An 18888-nucleotide genomic window follows, 5' to 3' on the forward strand; every position below is an offset into this window, starting at 1 on the left:
AGGGAGTTTACGAAATGAGATGAGGGCTTAATGTTAACTTACAGAAAAAGTAGTGTGAAACCCGTGAATTAAGCCAGTCCCAAAGAGAAAAATATCATTTGTTTTCCCTGATCGGTGACAACTGAGCGCCAAAGGGGAAACCTGTTAAGTGAAATGGACACTATAAGCAACAATGAACTGATCAGCTCCTGTCCTGACTTTAGATGTACAATGTAATACTTTATCCTTTTTAGTATTTGTTGTTGTTGTTGTTGTTCTAGTACTATTGGTTGAACTCAGTAATTAACACACAATTATTCTTAGGTGTTTAAATTTTAACTGAAAAGTGATCCCTGTTAAATCTAAGAGTGGAAAAAGAGAGGGAGGAAATGAACAATTTGGAACATGCTCAATCGGACTGGCCGCAAATGGTGGAGTTAGAAATGTGCCAGGGGATTCCAACACAATCCCATCAAGATGGCATGTACCAATGCCATCGCACTAGTCCAAGTGATCAATTTCAGCTCACAATTGATAGTTCTGATAGGTCTAAGAGTCAAAGAGATCACACAAACAAGACAAGTATCTGCTAATACTAACTGATAGAATCAAAAAGGGAGAGAAAGATCCAACATGGGAAGTGGGATACACAGCAGACTCATAGGATGGCAGATGTCCTAAACAACACTCCGGCCTCAGAATCAGCCCTCAAGGCATTCAGATCTGGCTGAAGAGCCCATGAGAGTATAGCAGGCATGGAAAGCCAAGATATCATGGAAAAAAAAAAGACCTAAATGAATGATCTCTGTGAGTGAGATCCCAGTGGAAAGAACGGGGCCATCAAAGAAGGAGGTACCCTTCTCCGAAGGGAGGAGAGAACTTCCACTTTGACTATGACCCTATCGGAATAAGATCAAAGTCAGCGAACTCTAAAGGCTTCCATAGCCCTGGCAACTCATGACTAGAGCCTAGGGAGATTACTGACGCCATGAACAGGAGTGTCAAATTGTTAAATCAGCAACAGGAGTCACTGTGTACTTACACCCCATGTGGGATCTGTCCCTAATGTGTCGTCTAAAGCGAAGTGATGCTATAACTAGTACTGAAACAGTATTTTTATACTTTGCGTTTCTGTGTGGGCACAAACTGATGAGGTCTTTACTAATTATATACTGAAGTGATCTTCTGTATATAAAGGGAATTGGAAATGAAAAAAAAACAACCTGGTGTTAAAATGGAAATGGCATAGAAAATTAATTAATTTGAAAAAAAATTATGTAGGATCTCTGTCTTTAATGTGCTGTACATTGCTATTTAATGCTATAATTAGTAATCCAATGGTAGTTTTTTCACTTTACGTTGCTATATGGGCAAAATGTTGAAATCTTTACCTAATATATACTAAACTGATCTGTATACAAAGAGAATTGAAAATGAATCTTTACATGAATGGAAGGGGAAAGGGAGCAGGAAGGGGGAGGATTGCGGGCGGGAGGGAAGTTATGGGAGGGGGGAAGCCATTGTAACCCATGGGCTATAAAAAAAAAAAGTAGTGTGAAACCCAAGATGTGATCTGATTTCACTAAAATCTTTGATCTACATTTATGAATTGACTCACTCTTGTTTTATTTTCCCATCCATAATCTAACCCTATTTTTCTACTTCTTTTAACATTTATTTAATGAATATAAATTTCCAAAGTACGGCTTATGGATTACAATGGCTTTTTCGCCCCCATAACTTCCCCCTGACCCACAACCCTCCCCTCTCCCAAACCTTCTCCCCTTCCATTCACATCAAGATTCATTTTCAATTCTCTTTATATACAGAAAATCAATTTAGCATATGTTAAGTAAAGCTTTCAGCATTTTGCACCCCCACAGAAACACAAAGTGTAAAATACAGTTTAGTACTAGTTATAGCATTAAATCACAATGTACAGCACATTAATTACAGATAACTTACATGAGGAGTAGCCCTGGCAACTCATGACAAGTGCCTAGGGGGATTAATGATGACATAAACAAGAGTTTCAATTTGTTAAGTCAACAACCGGAGTCACTGTGCACTTACTCCTCATGTAAGATCTCTGTCCTTAATGTGCTGTACATTGCGATTTATTCTAACCCTATTTTAATATTAATATTAGACATCCCCTAGAGCTATGTACAGATTTTTCCTTTCAATCAATCCTAACATGTATTACCTATATAAAAATTTAAGTAGTTGAAGGAGGAATCTTGCCTTTTGCCTCACCTTCATTATATTGATTACACCAAACTCTGGAAATTTACCTCTGGTTAATTTTTCAGGACTCATCATTGCATAATTCAGGCAATGAAAAATGATATGAAGCATCTGTTAAAAATAAATCAAATTAGGATAAGAAACTAGAATTGATGTAAATAGAAATAATGCTTTTCCTCTTAGCTTGTAATCTGGTAAAAAGATGCAATTCATAAACCATGGGGAATGTGTTCTGAAGTTACCAAAGAATACTGATCAGTATGTTTATTCATGGTTCTTATGACACCAAATCCACTCCTTTATTTCCCTCAAGGTTAAGTAAATAAGAGTGCCAGTTAGTTTAATAGAAAGGATAACTTTTATATTGTTTTTTAAATTTCTCTGTTGTGATTACTCCAAATGAATGAAATATACCCTAAAATGCTGCATACACTCAGGGCCTATTAGCAGGCAATGATCAACCATAAGAATGCATTGGATAAATCTCTGAGTCATTCCAAAACAGGGTGCTCTCACTGTGAAAAGTAAAATGACCGAACTAAGGTCCCTTTCAACTGAACTGAATATCAAAAGTAATATGAATAAGAAACATCCAATTAAGATAAGAAATTAGAATAGATGTAAATAGAAATAATGCTTTTTGGGCCAGTGCCACAGCTCAATAGGCTAATCCTCCGCCTTGTGGCGCCGGCACACCGGGTTCTAGTCCCGGTCGGGGCACCGATTCTGTCCCGGTTGCCCCTCTTCCAGTCCAGCTCTCTGCTGTGGCCCAGGAGTGCAGTGTAGGATGGCCCAAGTGCTTGGGCCCTGCACCCCATGGGAGACCAGGAGAAGAACCTGGCTCCTGGCTTTGGATCAGTGTGATGCACTGGCCACGGTGGCCATTGGAGGGTGAACCAATGGCAAAAGGAAGACTTTTCTCTCTGTCTCTCTCTCTCGCACTGTCCACTCTGCCTGTCAACAACAACAACAACAACAAAAAAGAAATAATGCTTTTCCTCTTAGCTTGTAATCTGGTAAAAAAAATGCAATTCATAAACCATGGGAAATGTGTTCTGAAATTACCAAAAAATACTGATCTGTAGGTTTATTCATACTATCAAATACAATCATCAACAATATTGTCCCTATTTTTCTTTCCCCAGTAGAAAAACACACACAGAAGGACACCTACATACACATTCTTTGTAGAAGCAATCTTGCTGCTCCCCTTGACCAACAAAGAATCCTAAAGGTTTTCTTTTTTTTTTTTTTTTTTATTTTTTTTTTTGACAGGCAGAGTGGACAGTGAGAGAGACAGAGAGAAAGGTCTTCCTTTTGCCGTTGGTTCACCCTCCAATGGCCGCCGTGGCTGGCGCACTGCAGCTGGTGCACCACGCTGATCCGATGGCAGGAGCCAGGTGCTTCTCCTGGTCTCCCATGGGGTGCAGGGCCCAAGCACTTGGGCCATCCTCCACTGCATTCCCTGGCCACAGCAAGAATCCTAAAGGTTTTCTATTAAGGGTAATACATTAATATAAGTTACTCAGAAAGGTGAAACAACAAGAAGCTATGAAAATTTAAAACAAGAGGGAAATGAGAGAGATGAAGAAAGTCATCCTAAGACTGTCAGCTTCTATTTTCATTTATTTTCATTATTTTTATTTTTATTTAGTTATTTTTTGACAGGCAGAGTGGACAGTGAGAGAGAGAGAGAGAGAGAGAGAGAGAGAGAAAGATCTTCCTTTACCATTGGTTAACCCTCCAATGGCAACTGCGGCTGGCGCACTGTGCTGATCTGAAGCCAGGAGCCAGGTGCTTCTCCTGGTCTCCCATGGGGTGCAGGGCCCAAAAACTTGGGACATCCTCCTCTGCACTCCCAGGCCACAGCAGAGAGCTGTCCTGGAAGAGGGGCAACCGGGACAGAATCTGGTGCCCTGACTAGAACCCGGTGTGCCTACACCACAAGGTGGAGAATTAGCCTATTGACCCGTGGTGCCAGCCAAGACTGTCAGTTTCAAAGTGGGAGGCCCAGTGCTGTGGTGTCTAAGCACTACTTGCGTTATTGTTAATATTTGAAAGCACAATCAATTTCTTAAAGTTTCATCTGAGTGCCTCTTCTTTTCTATTGAGTCCAAGCTCCTCAAAAGCTATAGCACAAATTATACACTATATATTCCTATATAAGACAGATTTAACAAATACATACACAGGGAAGCACAGAGGTTTCCATGAATACATAATAAGATGTCCAGTCAATGAATTACAAATACTTGTGCATATTTCAGAAAGTCACATGAGTCATACCTTTTCTTACAAAGTTAACATTTGGACTCAGAACATGATATCACAAAGATGGCGCCATGGCACGCTACTGTGAACTAAAGATTGGAAGAGCTTCAGAAGCAGTCTTTCTGACCTCCAACCTTCCTGTCTCCCAGCTCTTTTCCTCCCCTCAAAGAGAGTGATAGACACTAGAATTCCTCTCCCACAAGGCAGATCACTGAAACTACAATCCCTTCCCACAATCAAGCCATAAGACCTAGCAAAGTCACTCTTTCCTATCTCCCTTTTTTCAGGAACCTCATTAGAGAGGTCTGACCCCATCCGGAGAAGGAAGGAATGCTACACAGAGAGGCCGAGAACACCCTGAACAGACAGGCCATTCTGGGCTTCTTCCCTTGGTCTATGACCATCAGATGATGCCCTTTTATCCCAATCACATTTCTACATGGAAATCCATTCTTCACTAAACTTTAACAACAACAACAACAAAAATTATACAGTTTTCTTTGGGTCTTTGGATCTTTATTTCTGAAAGACTCCCATGTCACTTAAAAGTTTGACTAAATAAATCTGTTTTTCTCTTTTTAACCTGTCTTTTGTTACAGGGGTCTTGCTATGACCCTTACAATGGGTGAGAAAAGCATCATCACACTTTCCTGCACCCACCAGAGCCAAGTTATTTTCCCACATAAGTGGTTACTTGACATTTCTAAAACTCAAACAAAAAGAAAATAGGGGCTGCAATTATCCCTCTGCTTCTCAGGAGTGCAGTCAGGATCCCTTCCCTCATATGGCCATGAATTTGCCTTCAAACATCACAGGTTCAGCAGATAATTTCAAAAAATTTAAAACCTACTATATACAAAAATAGTTGTATTTATTCCATCTTCAAAAGTAAATGCAATTTTTTCTGGAGTGTTTTTGTATGTTTTAATTTACCTAATTTTTTATTTGCCAAATTGCAGCTCAATTCACAATAGCTAAGACCTGGAAGCAACCCAAATGCCCATCAACAGTAGACTGGATAAAGAAATTATGGGACATGTACTCCATAGAATACTATACAGCAGTAAGAAAAAACGAGACCCAGTCATTTGCAACAAGATGGAGCAATCTGGAAAACATCATGCTGAGTGAATTAAGCCAGTCCCAAAGAGACAAATATCATTTGTGTTCCCTGATCGGTGACAACTGAGCGCCAAAGGGGAAACCTGTTAAGTGAAATGGACACTATAAGCAACAATGAACTGATCAGCTCCTGTCCTGACTTTAGATGTACAATGTAATACTTTATCCTTTTTAGTATTTGTTGTTGTTGTTGTTGTTCTAGTACTATTGGTTGAACTCAGTAATTAACACACAATTATCCTTAGGTGTTTAAATTTTAACTGAAAAGTGATCCCTGTTAAATCTAAGAGTGGAAAAAGAGAGGGAGGAGATGAACAATTTGGAACATGCTCAATCGGACTGGCCGCAAATGGTGGAGTTAGAAATGTGCCAGGGGATTCCAACACAATCCCATCAAGGTGGCATCTACCAATGCCATCGCACTAGTCCAAGTGATCAATATCAGCTCACAATCGATAGCTCTGATAGGTCTAAGAGTCAAAGAGATCACACAAACAAGACAAGTATCTGCTAATACTAACTGATAGAATCAAAAAGGGAGAGAAAGATCCAACATGGGAAGCGGGATACACAGCAGACTCATAGAATGGCAGATGTCCTAAACAACACTCTAGCCTCAGAATCAGCCCTCAAGGCATTCGGATCTGGCGGAAGAGCCCATGAGAGTATAGCAGGCATGGAAAGCCAAGATACCATGGAAAAAAAAAAGACCTAAATGAATGATCTCTGTGAGTGAGATCCCAGTGGAAAGAATGGGGCCATCAAAGAAGGAGGTACCCTTCTCTGAAGGGAGGAGAGAACTTCCACTTTGACTATGACCCTATCGGAATAAGATCAAAGTCAGCGAACTCTAAAGGCTTCCATAGCCCTGGAAACTCATGACTAGAGCCTAGGGAGATTACTGATGCCATGAACAGGAGTGTCAAATTGTTAAATCAGCAACAGGAGTCACTGTGTACTTACACCCCATGTGGGATCTGTCCCTAATGTGTCGTCTAAGGCGAAGTGATGCTGTAACTAGTACTGAAACAGTATTTTTATACTTTGCGTTTCTGTGTGGGCACAAACTGATGAAGTCTTTACTAATTATATACTGAAGTGATCTTCTGTATATAAAGAGAATTGGAAATGAAAAAAAAAAAAAAACAACCCGGTGTTAAAATGGAAATGGCATAGAAAATGAATTAATTTGAAAAAAAAATTATGTAGGATCTCTGTCTTTAATGTGCTATACATTGCTATTTAATGCTATAATTAGTAATCCAATGGTAGTTTTTTCACTTTACGTTGCTATATGGGCAAAATGTTGAAATCTTTACCTAATATATACTAAACTGATCTTCTGTATATAAAGAGAATTGAAAATGAATCTTTACATGAATGGAAGGGGAAAGGGAGCGGGAAAGGGGAGGGTTGCAGGCGGGAGGGAAGTTATGGGAGGGGGGAAGCCATTGTAACCCATAAGCTATACTTTGGAAATTTATATTCATTAAATAAAAGTTTAATAAAAATTACCTAATTTATTTTGACCCATAAAATCAAAGATAATATAAGAGCAAATAACTTTTATTTGAAAATAACTTGCTTGACTTGACTTTTAAAAACCTAGGGCAAACTTTAAGTACAAAAATGTTTTCACAACTTTATTTACAACTGTGGCCAAAAACATGTATATTTATTTAATGCTACTTACATATTTATTCCATACTACTTACATAGTGATGAATAAATGATGAGGACTTTGAATGGTATTGGGAAGCAAAAATATTTTAATGAGTTATTTAAAATAAAAGCACCACTGGAAATGAAGTTATTAAGCCTTTTATTTTTCTTTTTTCTTTTGAAAGGCAGAGTTACAGAGACAGATAACTAGGCAGAGAAAGATCTTCCTCCTCTGGTTCACACCCCAAATGAATGCAATGGCCAGAGCTGGGCCAGTCTAAAGCCAGGAGCCTGGAGATTCTTCAGAGTCTCCCACGTGGGTACAGGGGCCCAGCCACTTGGGCTACCCTCTGTTGCCTTCCAAATGCACCAGCAGGGAGCTGGACCATAAGTTGAGCAGTCCATGGGGTTGGCACTGTGGCTCACTTTGTTAATTCTCCACCTGTGGTGCCAGCATTCCATATGGGCACCAGGATCTGGTCCTGGTTGCTCCTCTTCCAGTCCAGCTCTCTGCTGTGCCTGGGAATGCAGTGGGGGATGCCCCAAGTGCTTGGGCCCCTGCACCCCCATGGGAAATCAGGAGGAAACACCTGTTTCCTGGCTTCAAATCGGTGTAGTTCTGGCCATGGTGTCCATTTAGGGGGTGAACCAATGGAAGGAAGAACTTTATCTCTGTCTCTCTCTCTCACTAACTCTATCTGTCATATATAAATTTAAAAAAGAAAAAAAGAAGAAGTTGAGCAGCGGGGACATGAACTGGCCCCTTATGGGATACTGGCATCCCAGGAGGTGACCCTACCTGCTAAGCCACAACACTGGCCCCTATTAAAATGTTTATATCAGAATCTATACATAGATATAGATATGTCCCTTTTTAATAAGATTTTATTTATTTATTTGAGAGGTAGAGTTACAGACAGTGAGAGGGAAAAACAGAGAAAAATGCCTTCCGTCCATTGGTTCACTCCCCAATGGCCACAACTATCGGAGATGCACCAATCCAAAGCCAGGAGCTGGGTGCTTCTTCCCGGTCTCCCACACAGATGCAGGGACCCAGGGACTTGGGCCGTCTTCTACTGTTTTCCCAAGCCACAGCAGAGAGTTGGATTGGAAGAGGAGCAGCCAGGAATAGAACCAGAGCCCATATGGGATGCCAGCACCACAGACAGAGGATTAACCTACTGCGCCACAGCACTGGCCCTAGATATATCCTTAAATGTTAAGTACATACATGCCCCTTTTGTTACTACTTTAAATAAAAAGCTTTGAAATCCTATCAATACTCAAGAGAAGAAATCTCATAGTTGTTCAGCTCAACAGGTTCACTTAGAAAGATTACTGATATTTTAAGAGACTCAGCTTCACCTGAGATTTAGGTGTCAACTTAGATAGAAAGTACAACAGATGATCACAGAAGACCATAGAGTTAACGTAAGAAATTGGTGTCCCGACCAGTCAATAACTTTGCAGAAGCAGTAAGCCAACTCTTCTAATTGACATCCTAGGGAACTGAGAAGGTGAAAGAAGGGCCCCGTTCACAAATCAGCTCTTCAGGGAAATATGAAGGGACCCTGTGGTTGCATCCTTCCCCTGAAACATGGTCAGGAACAGCCTGAAGAAGCATCTCCTAGACTCAGGTTTCTATTTCTCTGCAGGATGATAGGAGAGGAGACTCTGCATGTGCTAGCACTGGTGTATTCCTTAGACTTTTGGTTTGGGTTTGTCCTTGTTTTGTCCCTAGAGCATGATCTTACCTATCATGTTTGACAAAAGTGTGAAAGGAAGCTAATTCTTAGGCTTAAACTCTAAATTCCTAAATCATCAAGATGTCAAATAATAAAGAATGATTTAATGTACCTTCCATTTATATGAGCTCTTCTCCTAAGAGAATATGACGTGATGTTCTTCCTAAACACAATGAGTCTTCAGAGATTTTTGCTACAGGAGTAAAATCATGCATTTTAATTGTAGGCTGGTGTTTTGATTGATGATCAACAAATAATCTCTCTCCAAGTATGGCCCTTACTCCAATATAGACTTAATTTCAAATTTACTCCAAGTCACAACCACTAGCTTTGTAAAATGACTTGCTGTCAAGTCACCTGTGTTTTATATAATTAATTTCAGCCAGTTGCCCCAGTCTACAAAACACTGGTCTTGTCATTTTGAACATACAGACATTAGGACTGACTGACAACTAAAGCTTTTTAAAAATCTAATGCACTAAACAATTCATCCTGTTATCTCCAAGGGAAATATAATTGAGAATTGTGATGAATTCCCATTGCTTTCACATATATTACTTCAAACTTTCCTTTTTTGAATCCTATTAAGCCACATATAAGAAATGTCTCCCATACCCATTTGCTCTTACACCCACCACATCCAATTATTCAGAAAATGGATGTTTTCAGTATCAGATGATCAGGTCTGATGGGTCATCTGACACTGAAATAAAGGTAGAAAAAATACTTTGCAGAGCAATTGATATGGATCCCATTGCATTACATACCTTTGGCTCCAAGGGTCTAGTAATAGAAACATCCACATAAACTGCAAGCTGCAGCTAAAATTCAACCTTCACTGGCCGAATTTTTCTAATCCATTTTCAAGTGTACCTGAAACAATTGGCACATTTAAAATCCATACAAAAAGTCTTAGTGATAATGAGAGATTCAAATCCAAGTTTTGGATGGAATCCAACTAATACAGGTTTCTAAAAGATTTATAGTTGCAGAGTACTTCATGAAGAGAGAGTCTGTAGAAAATGTACTAGAGTTCTGATTTCTGAAATGTTGATTTAGCTTTCCTTTTTTATTATAGGCTGAAGTGGAGGCTTCAGTCTTAAAGCACTTTCTTTTCAAAGAAAAAAAATTCAAAGCTGGTGATGTTATCATGCAGGATTCTAGGTTTTACCCTTTCTTAGTTTTTCCTTTGTTCAGTTTGTTCATTTGTTTGATTGATTGATTTGAAAGGCAGAGTGACAGAGACAGGGAAAAACAGTGAGAGAGAGAGAAATTGATCTTCCATGCACTGGTTCATTCTCAAAATGCCCACAAGAGCAAAGGTTTGGAGAGGCCAGAGTCAGAAGCCTGGAGCTCCATCTGGGTCTCCCACATTGGTGGCAGAGACTCAAGTCTTTGAGCCATCACAAGATACACATAAACAAGAAATTCTAATCCACTTCCTGAAAAGGAACTAGAGCCGGCATTTGACCCAAGGCACCCAAATATGGGATGCAGGCATGCTAAGTGGTGGCTTAACCTGCTGTACCACAATGCCCACCTCCCCTTTTTAATAATAAAAAAAAAAGGTTTGCAGAATTCACATCATCATCATAATGTCCACAAAATAGAAAACTTAACAAATCAGAATCTTCACACATCCAAGACATGCCTTGGATGTGAAACATGTTCTTGGGAAAATTAAGTTCTATAATGTACTCAAGGAATATGGAATAATTTAGTATTAGCCAAGTAAGAAACAAAGATAAACAAATGTTTACCAAAGAAAATCTAGCAACATACGTAAAGGTTGACGATCAGCCACAAAGCCTTTTGAAACACTTTTAAATTAAATTAAGAACACTTTATGTACTGTGGCTGCCCATAAAACTTTCAGAAGTGTTGTGCTACATTTCTCAGTGCTCACTTGTTAGAAATGAAATGGAAGTGACAGTAAAGAGTGCTGCTCTTCCAATCCAGCTCCTTGCTAATGCACCTGGGAATGCAGCAGAAGATGGCCCAAGTGCCTAAGCCTCTGCACTCAGATGGGAGACCCAGATGGAGTTTCAGCCTCCTGGCTTTAGTCCAGCGCCAGCCATTGTGGTCCTTTGGGGAGTAAACTAGAGGGTGGAAAATCTCTCTAACTACCTCTTCTCTCTGTAATTCTGCCTTTCAAATATTTTAAATGAATATTTTTTTAAAAAGGAAAAATTTTTGGAAAAAACAGAATGAAGTTGATGGGGGCAGGTACTTCACACAGCAGTAGCACCTGATAAGAATTCCTTAGGAGATTTTCTTTTAAAAATAGATTTATTTTATTTATTTGAAAGAGTTATAGAGAGAGGTAGAGACAGAGAGAGAGGTCTTCCATCCACCTTGTTCAGTCCCCAGGTGGCTGCAACAGCCAGAGCCGTGCTGATCTGAAGCCAGGAGCCAGGAGCTTCTTCTGGGTCTCCCACGTGGATGCAGGGGCCCAAGCACTTGGGCCATTTTCTACTGCTTTTCCAGGCCATAGCAGAGAGCTGGATTGGAAGAGGAGCAGCTGGGACTAGAACTGGCACCCATATGGGATGCCGGTGCTTTAGCCCAGGGCTTTAACCTGTTAAGCCACAGTGCTGGCCCCCAGGAAATTTTCTTGAATGTTGCTACATCTCTTTTTTTCTCTGAAAACCTTCTATTTATGGGATGGGAGTTTGGCACAATTAAGTCAACATTTGCTGCCGCCCACATTGCATATCGGAGTGTTTGTTTTGACTCCTGGCTATTCTGCTTCCAATCCAGCTTCCTGCTAATGCACACTCTTGGAGGTAGCAAGTGATGGTTCAAGTACTTCAGTCTCTGCCACCCACATGGGAGACCCAGATGGAGTGCTAGGATCCTGGTCCAGGCCTACTGTTGTGAGCATTTGGAGTGTGAATGAGCAGATGGAAGATCTCTCTCTTTCTCTCTTGTCACTCTACCTTTCAAATAAATAAATAACATTACAAATCAATAAAGACTCTATTATTACCTCCCTTATGATTAATTTGCTCTTCTATTACTCATCAAACCTTGAGAAAAATCTCTTAAATCTATGTCCAACTCTCTGGGAATAAAATGAGCAAAATTTTATGAAAGTAAAAAACTTGATGGAGGAGCCAGTGCTGTGGCATAGTGGATAAAGCCACCATCTGCAGTGCAGGCATCCCATATGTGTGCTGGTTGAAGTCCCAGCTACTCCACTTTGGCTGTCATCATTACAGCCATTTGGGAAGTGAATCAGCAGATAGAAGACCTTTCTCTCTCCCTCGCCCTTTCTAACTCTGCCTTTCAAATAAATAAGTCTCTGCCCCCCCAAAAAAAATACATGATGGAGCAAAGAAAATATACAAAATTAAGAATTCAAAGTTCTTAATGTACTTATGATACTTTTAAATTCTCTTTGTAAAATGGCACCAGATGTAGCAATAATCATTAGATTGCAAATTTTGCCTGGAAAATGGAAGCACTCAATGGCATCCAACAATCTATATTTTGTTATTATTTGTTAAGTAGAAATAAGGGACACAAAATTGTAAGTAGCAAAAAGAAATAACAAAAAAGTATTAATAATATTTTGATGGCCTCTCAAACATAGTAAATTGTAACATTTAGTTCATCAATTGAAAATCCAAGAAGCAGGATATAGAATGTTGTGAGGTGTTCTCAGAGTTGGAATATATGATCAGAAAAAAAGTCCCATGGGCATTTCAACTAGCCATGCTATTAAAATGTTGTCATTACTATTTATTTGGGGCTTTTAGTTAAGTATTTTTATCTAATCCTTAAATTTTATCACAATCTTGAAAACTAGGTATTACTGCATCTTTTCACAGATGGTGGAGAGACGTCCTAAACAACACTCTGGCCTCAGAATCAGCCCTTAAGGCATTTGGATTTGGCTGAAGAGCCCATGAGAGTATTGTAGGCATGGAAAGCCAAGATACCATGGAAAAGAAAAAAAGAAGAAGACCTAAATGAAAGATCTCTGTGAGTGAGATCCAGGTGGAAAGAACGGGGCCATCAAAGATGGAGGTACCTTTCTCTGAAGGGAGGCGAGAACTTCCACTTTGACTATGACCCTATCGGAATAAGATCAAAGTCAGCGAACTCTAAAGGCTTCCATAGCCCTGGAAACTCATGACTAGAGCCTAGGGAGATTACTGACGCCATGAACAGGAGTGTCAAATTGTTAAGTCAGCAACAAAAGTCACTGTGTACTTACATCCCATGTGGGATCTGTCCCTAATGTGTTGTCTAATGTGCAGTGATGCTATAACTAGTACTGAAACAGTATTTTTACACTTTGTGTTTCTGCGTGGGTAGAAACTGATGAGATCTTTACTAATTATGTACTGAATCGATCTTCTGTATATAAAGATAATTGGAAATGAAAAAAGGAAAATCCTGGTGTTAAATTGGAAATGGCATAGAAAATTAATTAATTTTTTAAAAAAATATATTATGTAAGATCTCTGTCTTTAATGTACTGTACACTCTTATTTAATGCTATAACTAGTACTCCAACAGTATTTTTTTTCCACTTTGTGTTACTATATGGGGGCAAACTGTTGAAATCGTTACCTAATATATACTAAACTGATCTGTATATAAAGAGAATTGAAAATGAATCATGATGTGATTGGAAGGGGAGAGGGAGTGGGAAAGGGGAGGGTTGTGGGTGGGAGGGAAATTTTGGGAGGGGGAAGCCATTGTAACCCATAAGCTGTACTTTGGAAATTTATATTCATTAAATAAAAAAAAAAACTACATATGAAAACTATAAAAAAAGACTTAGAGAAGTAAAGATTTGCCAAAAGTCACCCACCACTGTATGCCAACAATTTCTTTAAGCCTGCTCTGCAAACAACAGAGTAAATGCTATGTGATACACAGTTACACAAATGGTCTCTCCTAAGTCTAATCAGTATGGCAAATGTGTGGACTTCCCCATACCAAGAGCATTCTGTGATTGATACAGGTGCTTTATATACATTTCATTGTCTCAATCTTTTTAGTAAATATGAGAAATGAAGTCTGAAAAAGCACAACTCTGGGTTAGCTGGAAGAAGAAGGAGGAGGAGGAGGAGAAGAAAAGAAAAAGAAGAAAAGAAGAAGAGAAGAGAAAATGAAAAGAGAAACACCAAATGAAACAATACCAAAAAGTGTTGAAACCAGCAAAGCTGTGGATGAAGTTGTGAGCCATAAATACAACCAGGTAATGACTGTCCTAAACACATCACTCAGTATCCCTCAGAGCAAAGTACAGTCTTTTTAAGAGCTGGCTGTGTGGGTAGAATCCAAGTTTAAATGCTGACTCTGATCCTTCAAACTCATGAAGCTTTGGGCAAGTTCCTGAACTTCTCTCATCATTGTCCTTCTCTAGAATAGGAATAACAGAAGAATCTTCATAAGATTATCATGAGTAATAGAACCTCATATGGTTATCATAAAGCTTAAGAGTTAATAATGAAATACTTTTGAGAGTTCCTAGCACATACTTAATTCTCAAAGCATATTGCCTATTATTGTTTTCACTTATGTACACATAGTTTTTTTTTAGATTTATTTATTTCAGGTTGGAGTTACAGAGAGAGATCTTCCATATTCCATATTCTGGTTCACTCCTCAGATGGATGCAGCACTCAGCACTGGGCCAGGCAGAAGTCAGGAGCTCCATCCAGGTCTCCCATGTAGGTGCAGGGGCCCAAACACCTGGGCCATCTTCCACTGCTTTGTCCAGGACATTAGTGGTGAATTGGATCATAAGTGGAGCAGCTGGGACAAGATCTGGCACCCAATGGGATGCTGGTATTGGGGAAGGTGGCTTTACCCAGTCTTACTGATAACACGTTTTTTGGAATCTTTAAAGATTTACTGTTTTATTTTTCATTTTGGGTCTCTGCAAAATGACCTACAACAGATAGGGAGTGCTGCATGTAGTTCAGCACTTGATCTTGAGCTAACCTAAAACTAATTGTCCGGCCTTCAATGCTCATCTATTAAAGAATAAGTAATCACTTTAATTTCTTAAATTGAATCAAATTTCACATTACAAGACTGGAATGAAACAATTACACAATCTCTTTACTTCTCTTAAAAGTTCACTGTCTAAAATAAGACAAAATGCAGACTCCAAATTCCATTAAGATGGTGATTTACAAAATCCCTAAACCAAATACTTTGAATATTCCTTGGAATAGGACAGCACAAATATTTAGTAACATAGAAGCTTTTGAATTTAAGACTAATCTCTGACCATTTCTATGTTTTGATGTATGCTTCAGGGGAAAGTGTTTAAAACCACAGAACAGCAAACATGAAGATAGTTCCATAATAGTGTAAAATATAATACAGCTATATTTTTTAAGAAAATATTGTCAAGGAAACACATATATGTTTTATACTTCTTTCTTCAGTTAGCAACTGTAGATACAGATAATGCTTACAATAAGATGTTAAAAGTAGTTAACGTGGGCTAGCACCATGGCTCACTAGGCTAATCCTCTGCCTGCAATGCCGGCACCCCGGGTTCTAGTCCCGGTCAGGGCGCTGGATTCTGTCCCGGTTGCCCCTCTTCCAGGCCAGCTCTCTGCTGTGGCCCAGGAGTGCAGTGGAGGATGGCCCAGGTCTTTGGGCCCTGCACCTGCATGGGAGACCAGGAAGAGGCACCTGGCTCCTGGCTTCTGATCAGCGCAGCGCGCTAGCCGCAAAGCACTGGTGGTAGTGGCCACTTGGGGGGTGAACCAATGGAAAAAGGACACTTTCTCTCTGTCTCTCTGTCTCTCACTGTCTAACTCTGCCTGTCAAAAAAAAAAAAAGAAAAAGATAAAAAAGTAGTTAATGTGGGCTGGCACTGTGGCATAGTGGATAAAGCCGCTACCTGCTGTGCTGGCATCTCATATAGGCACCAGTTCGACACCTGACTTTTCCACTTCCAATCCTCTTTCTGTTATGGCCTGAAAAGGCAGTAGAAAATGGCCCAAATGCTTGAGCCCTTGAACCCGTGTGGGAGACCAGGAAGAAGCGCCTGGCCTCCTGGCTTTGGATCTGCCCAGCTCCACCCATTGCAGTCGTTTGAGGAGTGAACCAGTAAATGGAAGATGTCTCTCTGCTCTCTCTTTTTCTCTCCCTGCCTCTGCCTCTGCCTCTCTGTAACTCCACCTTTCAAATAAATAAATAAATCTTTAAAAAAAAAGTAGTTCATGCAGGAAGATATTTAGATATCTGCTTTATGCTTTCTAAACTTTCTGCACTTTAACTTTTTTAAAAACTTATTTATTTGAGAGATGGAGATACAAAAAGACAGACATACAGAGAGAGAGACAGAGAGACAGAGAATTCATACCCACTGGTTCCACAGTGGTCAGGGTTGGACCTGGCTGAGGCTGGTAGCTGGGAACTCAATCCAGGTCTGTTATATGTGCATTAGCAGGAAGCTGAAGTCAGGAGTCAGAGCTGGGTATCAAACTCAGGTACTATTTTGTGGCGACTTAACCACTAGATCATCCACCCACCCACGCATTTTAGATAAGTATTGAAAAGTACTCTAATTAAAAAAAAGGTATTTTTGTTTTTGAAAGCTCATATTTTAGATGCCCTAAGTGTTCTGCTGCATGAAAGAAACATGATATGATACTTTTCCTTTCAAATAATCAAGGTGTGATGATTGATGAGCTAGCTATTTTGTGAACCCTTGGAAGAGTCTGTTGGAAATGACCTTGAACTAGATAGGATCTGTGAAATCAAAACACTTTGAAAAACAGACTACTAAATTGCCACCCTGGTACTATATATTACATACTCTGAGCAAATAGCAAACTAGAGTGCAGTCCATTGGGGTATCAGCTACTTTCCAAAGTATAGGATTCCTGCCTTATGTTAGCTAGGATCACTTTAATACACCACTGAAATAAACAATGCCTTTCACTTATGAATTCCATCTGATTGCAGGCAAACTTTGAAGTCCTAGCAACACTGTTGCTATAGTAATGTAGCCTGATTAGATATTCTTAGCAACCAGCCACAACTCACACCTACAGAGTCCCTTCATTTACTCCAAAAAGAACAATGTTAACATTCTGATTTCTAAAATATGTGGATCTCAGTGACAGACATCTGTGGGTGAGAAGCCTAGGAGATCCAGTTAAGCACCATTTTAATAACAATGAACCTGGACCTCAAAACATCATATATGTACTCAGTTAACATATGTAAAAGTGGATTCTGTAGGCTGGAAATCCAAGGATTTCATTTGGCTCTTGGAATATATGTAAGTTATGGCAGAATCTTGAAATTATATAGTGTAGTAGCTCAAGTTTTACACGGTTCTCAAACAACTTATATATTATTTTGTACTGAATTATCAGACACAGCAATAAGATTACATGTTTGCAACCAACAGCAGCCATATGATATTTGATGCTGAAGCTTTCATCAGAACAGGCATCTCACTTTAAAAACCACAGGTAGTAGCATAGGAAGGGAATAGTTGATTATGATGGTGCATAGCAGAAATGTAGCCTTGATATCACACATGCTTAACCCTAGGCCACTATAAGGGACCACATTCCTGCTCTGAAAGAAGAGATTTATCACATTCTGAACAGGATATGCTTTGAAATTTAGATTTTGGAGTTATCCCCTGGTGAATCTCAATCAGGAAGGTCAGATGCATAATGAGATCTATTTAGGCCAAGAGAAGATAATCACATCCCAGGAATCTGTCAACATAGTACATGGCTCTGTAAAGGATGATTTTTCTTTTTAAATTTTTTTAAATTTTTATTTTTTGACAGGCAGAGTGGACAGTGAGAGAGTGAGATACAGGAAGAAAAGTCTTCCTTTTCCATTGGTTCACCCCACAATGGCCACTGTGGCTGGCACACTGTGGCCAGCACACCATGCTGATCCAAAGCCAAGAGCCAGGTGCTTCCTCCTGGTCTCCCATGTAGGTGCAGGGCCCAAGGACTTGGGCCATCCTCCACTGCACTCCTGGGCCACAGCAGAGAGCTGGACTGGAAGAGGAGCAACCAGGACAGAATCCAGCATCTGGATGGGGACTAGAACTCTCAGTGCCAGAGTCGCAGGTGGAGGATTAGCCTATTGAGCCATGGCGCCGGCCAGGATGATTTTTCTATAAGCCGAAATGCTAAATCATTCTGTTTTGATATGAAAAAGAATTCCTCCTAAATGATTCCATTTTAATGGCAAATAATCCAATCTTTCTATTTATCCAGTTTCTGTTACAAATGGAGGAGAGGAGTGGAAAGGAATTTAAAGGGAGAAACTGAAAAACAATAGGGACTGAATAGCACACTCTTATGGTAGTTGCCTTTAGAAGTTATAAAAATGTTAACTATGAATATGATATTATGAAAATAATTCCCCTTGGCTAAGACACAGAATTAGGAAGCCCTTTTGAAAGTTGCCTGATTTTAATAAATTACTTTTTAGAAAGACATTATTTTTTATTTTTAAAAGATTTACTGATTTATTTGAAAGTCAGAGATACAGAGAGAGGGGGAGTGATAGAGACATCTTCCATCCACTGGCTCACTCCCCAGATGGCCGCAAGGGTCACGACTGAGCCAGGCTGAAACTAAGAGCCAGGAGTTTCATCTGAGTCTTCCACATGAGTGAGGGGGCTCAAATATTTGGTTCATGTTCCACCTCTTTTCTGAGGCCATTAGTAGGAAGCCAGATCAGAGGTTGAGTAGGTGGGACATGAACCTGCACCCATGTAGGATGCTGACATTGCAGGGTGTGGCTTTATCAGCCATGCCACAATCCTGGTCAATAGACATTATTTTAAATGTATTTTTTTATTTATTTGAGAAGTAGAGAGACGAGAGAGAGAGAGAGA

Source organism: Lepus europaeus, chromosome 7, assembly GCF_033115175.1.
Source record: "Lepus europaeus isolate LE1 chromosome 7, mLepTim1.pri, whole genome shotgun sequence".
Lineage (NCBI taxonomy): Eukaryota > Metazoa > Chordata > Mammalia > Lagomorpha > Leporidae > Lepus > Lepus europaeus.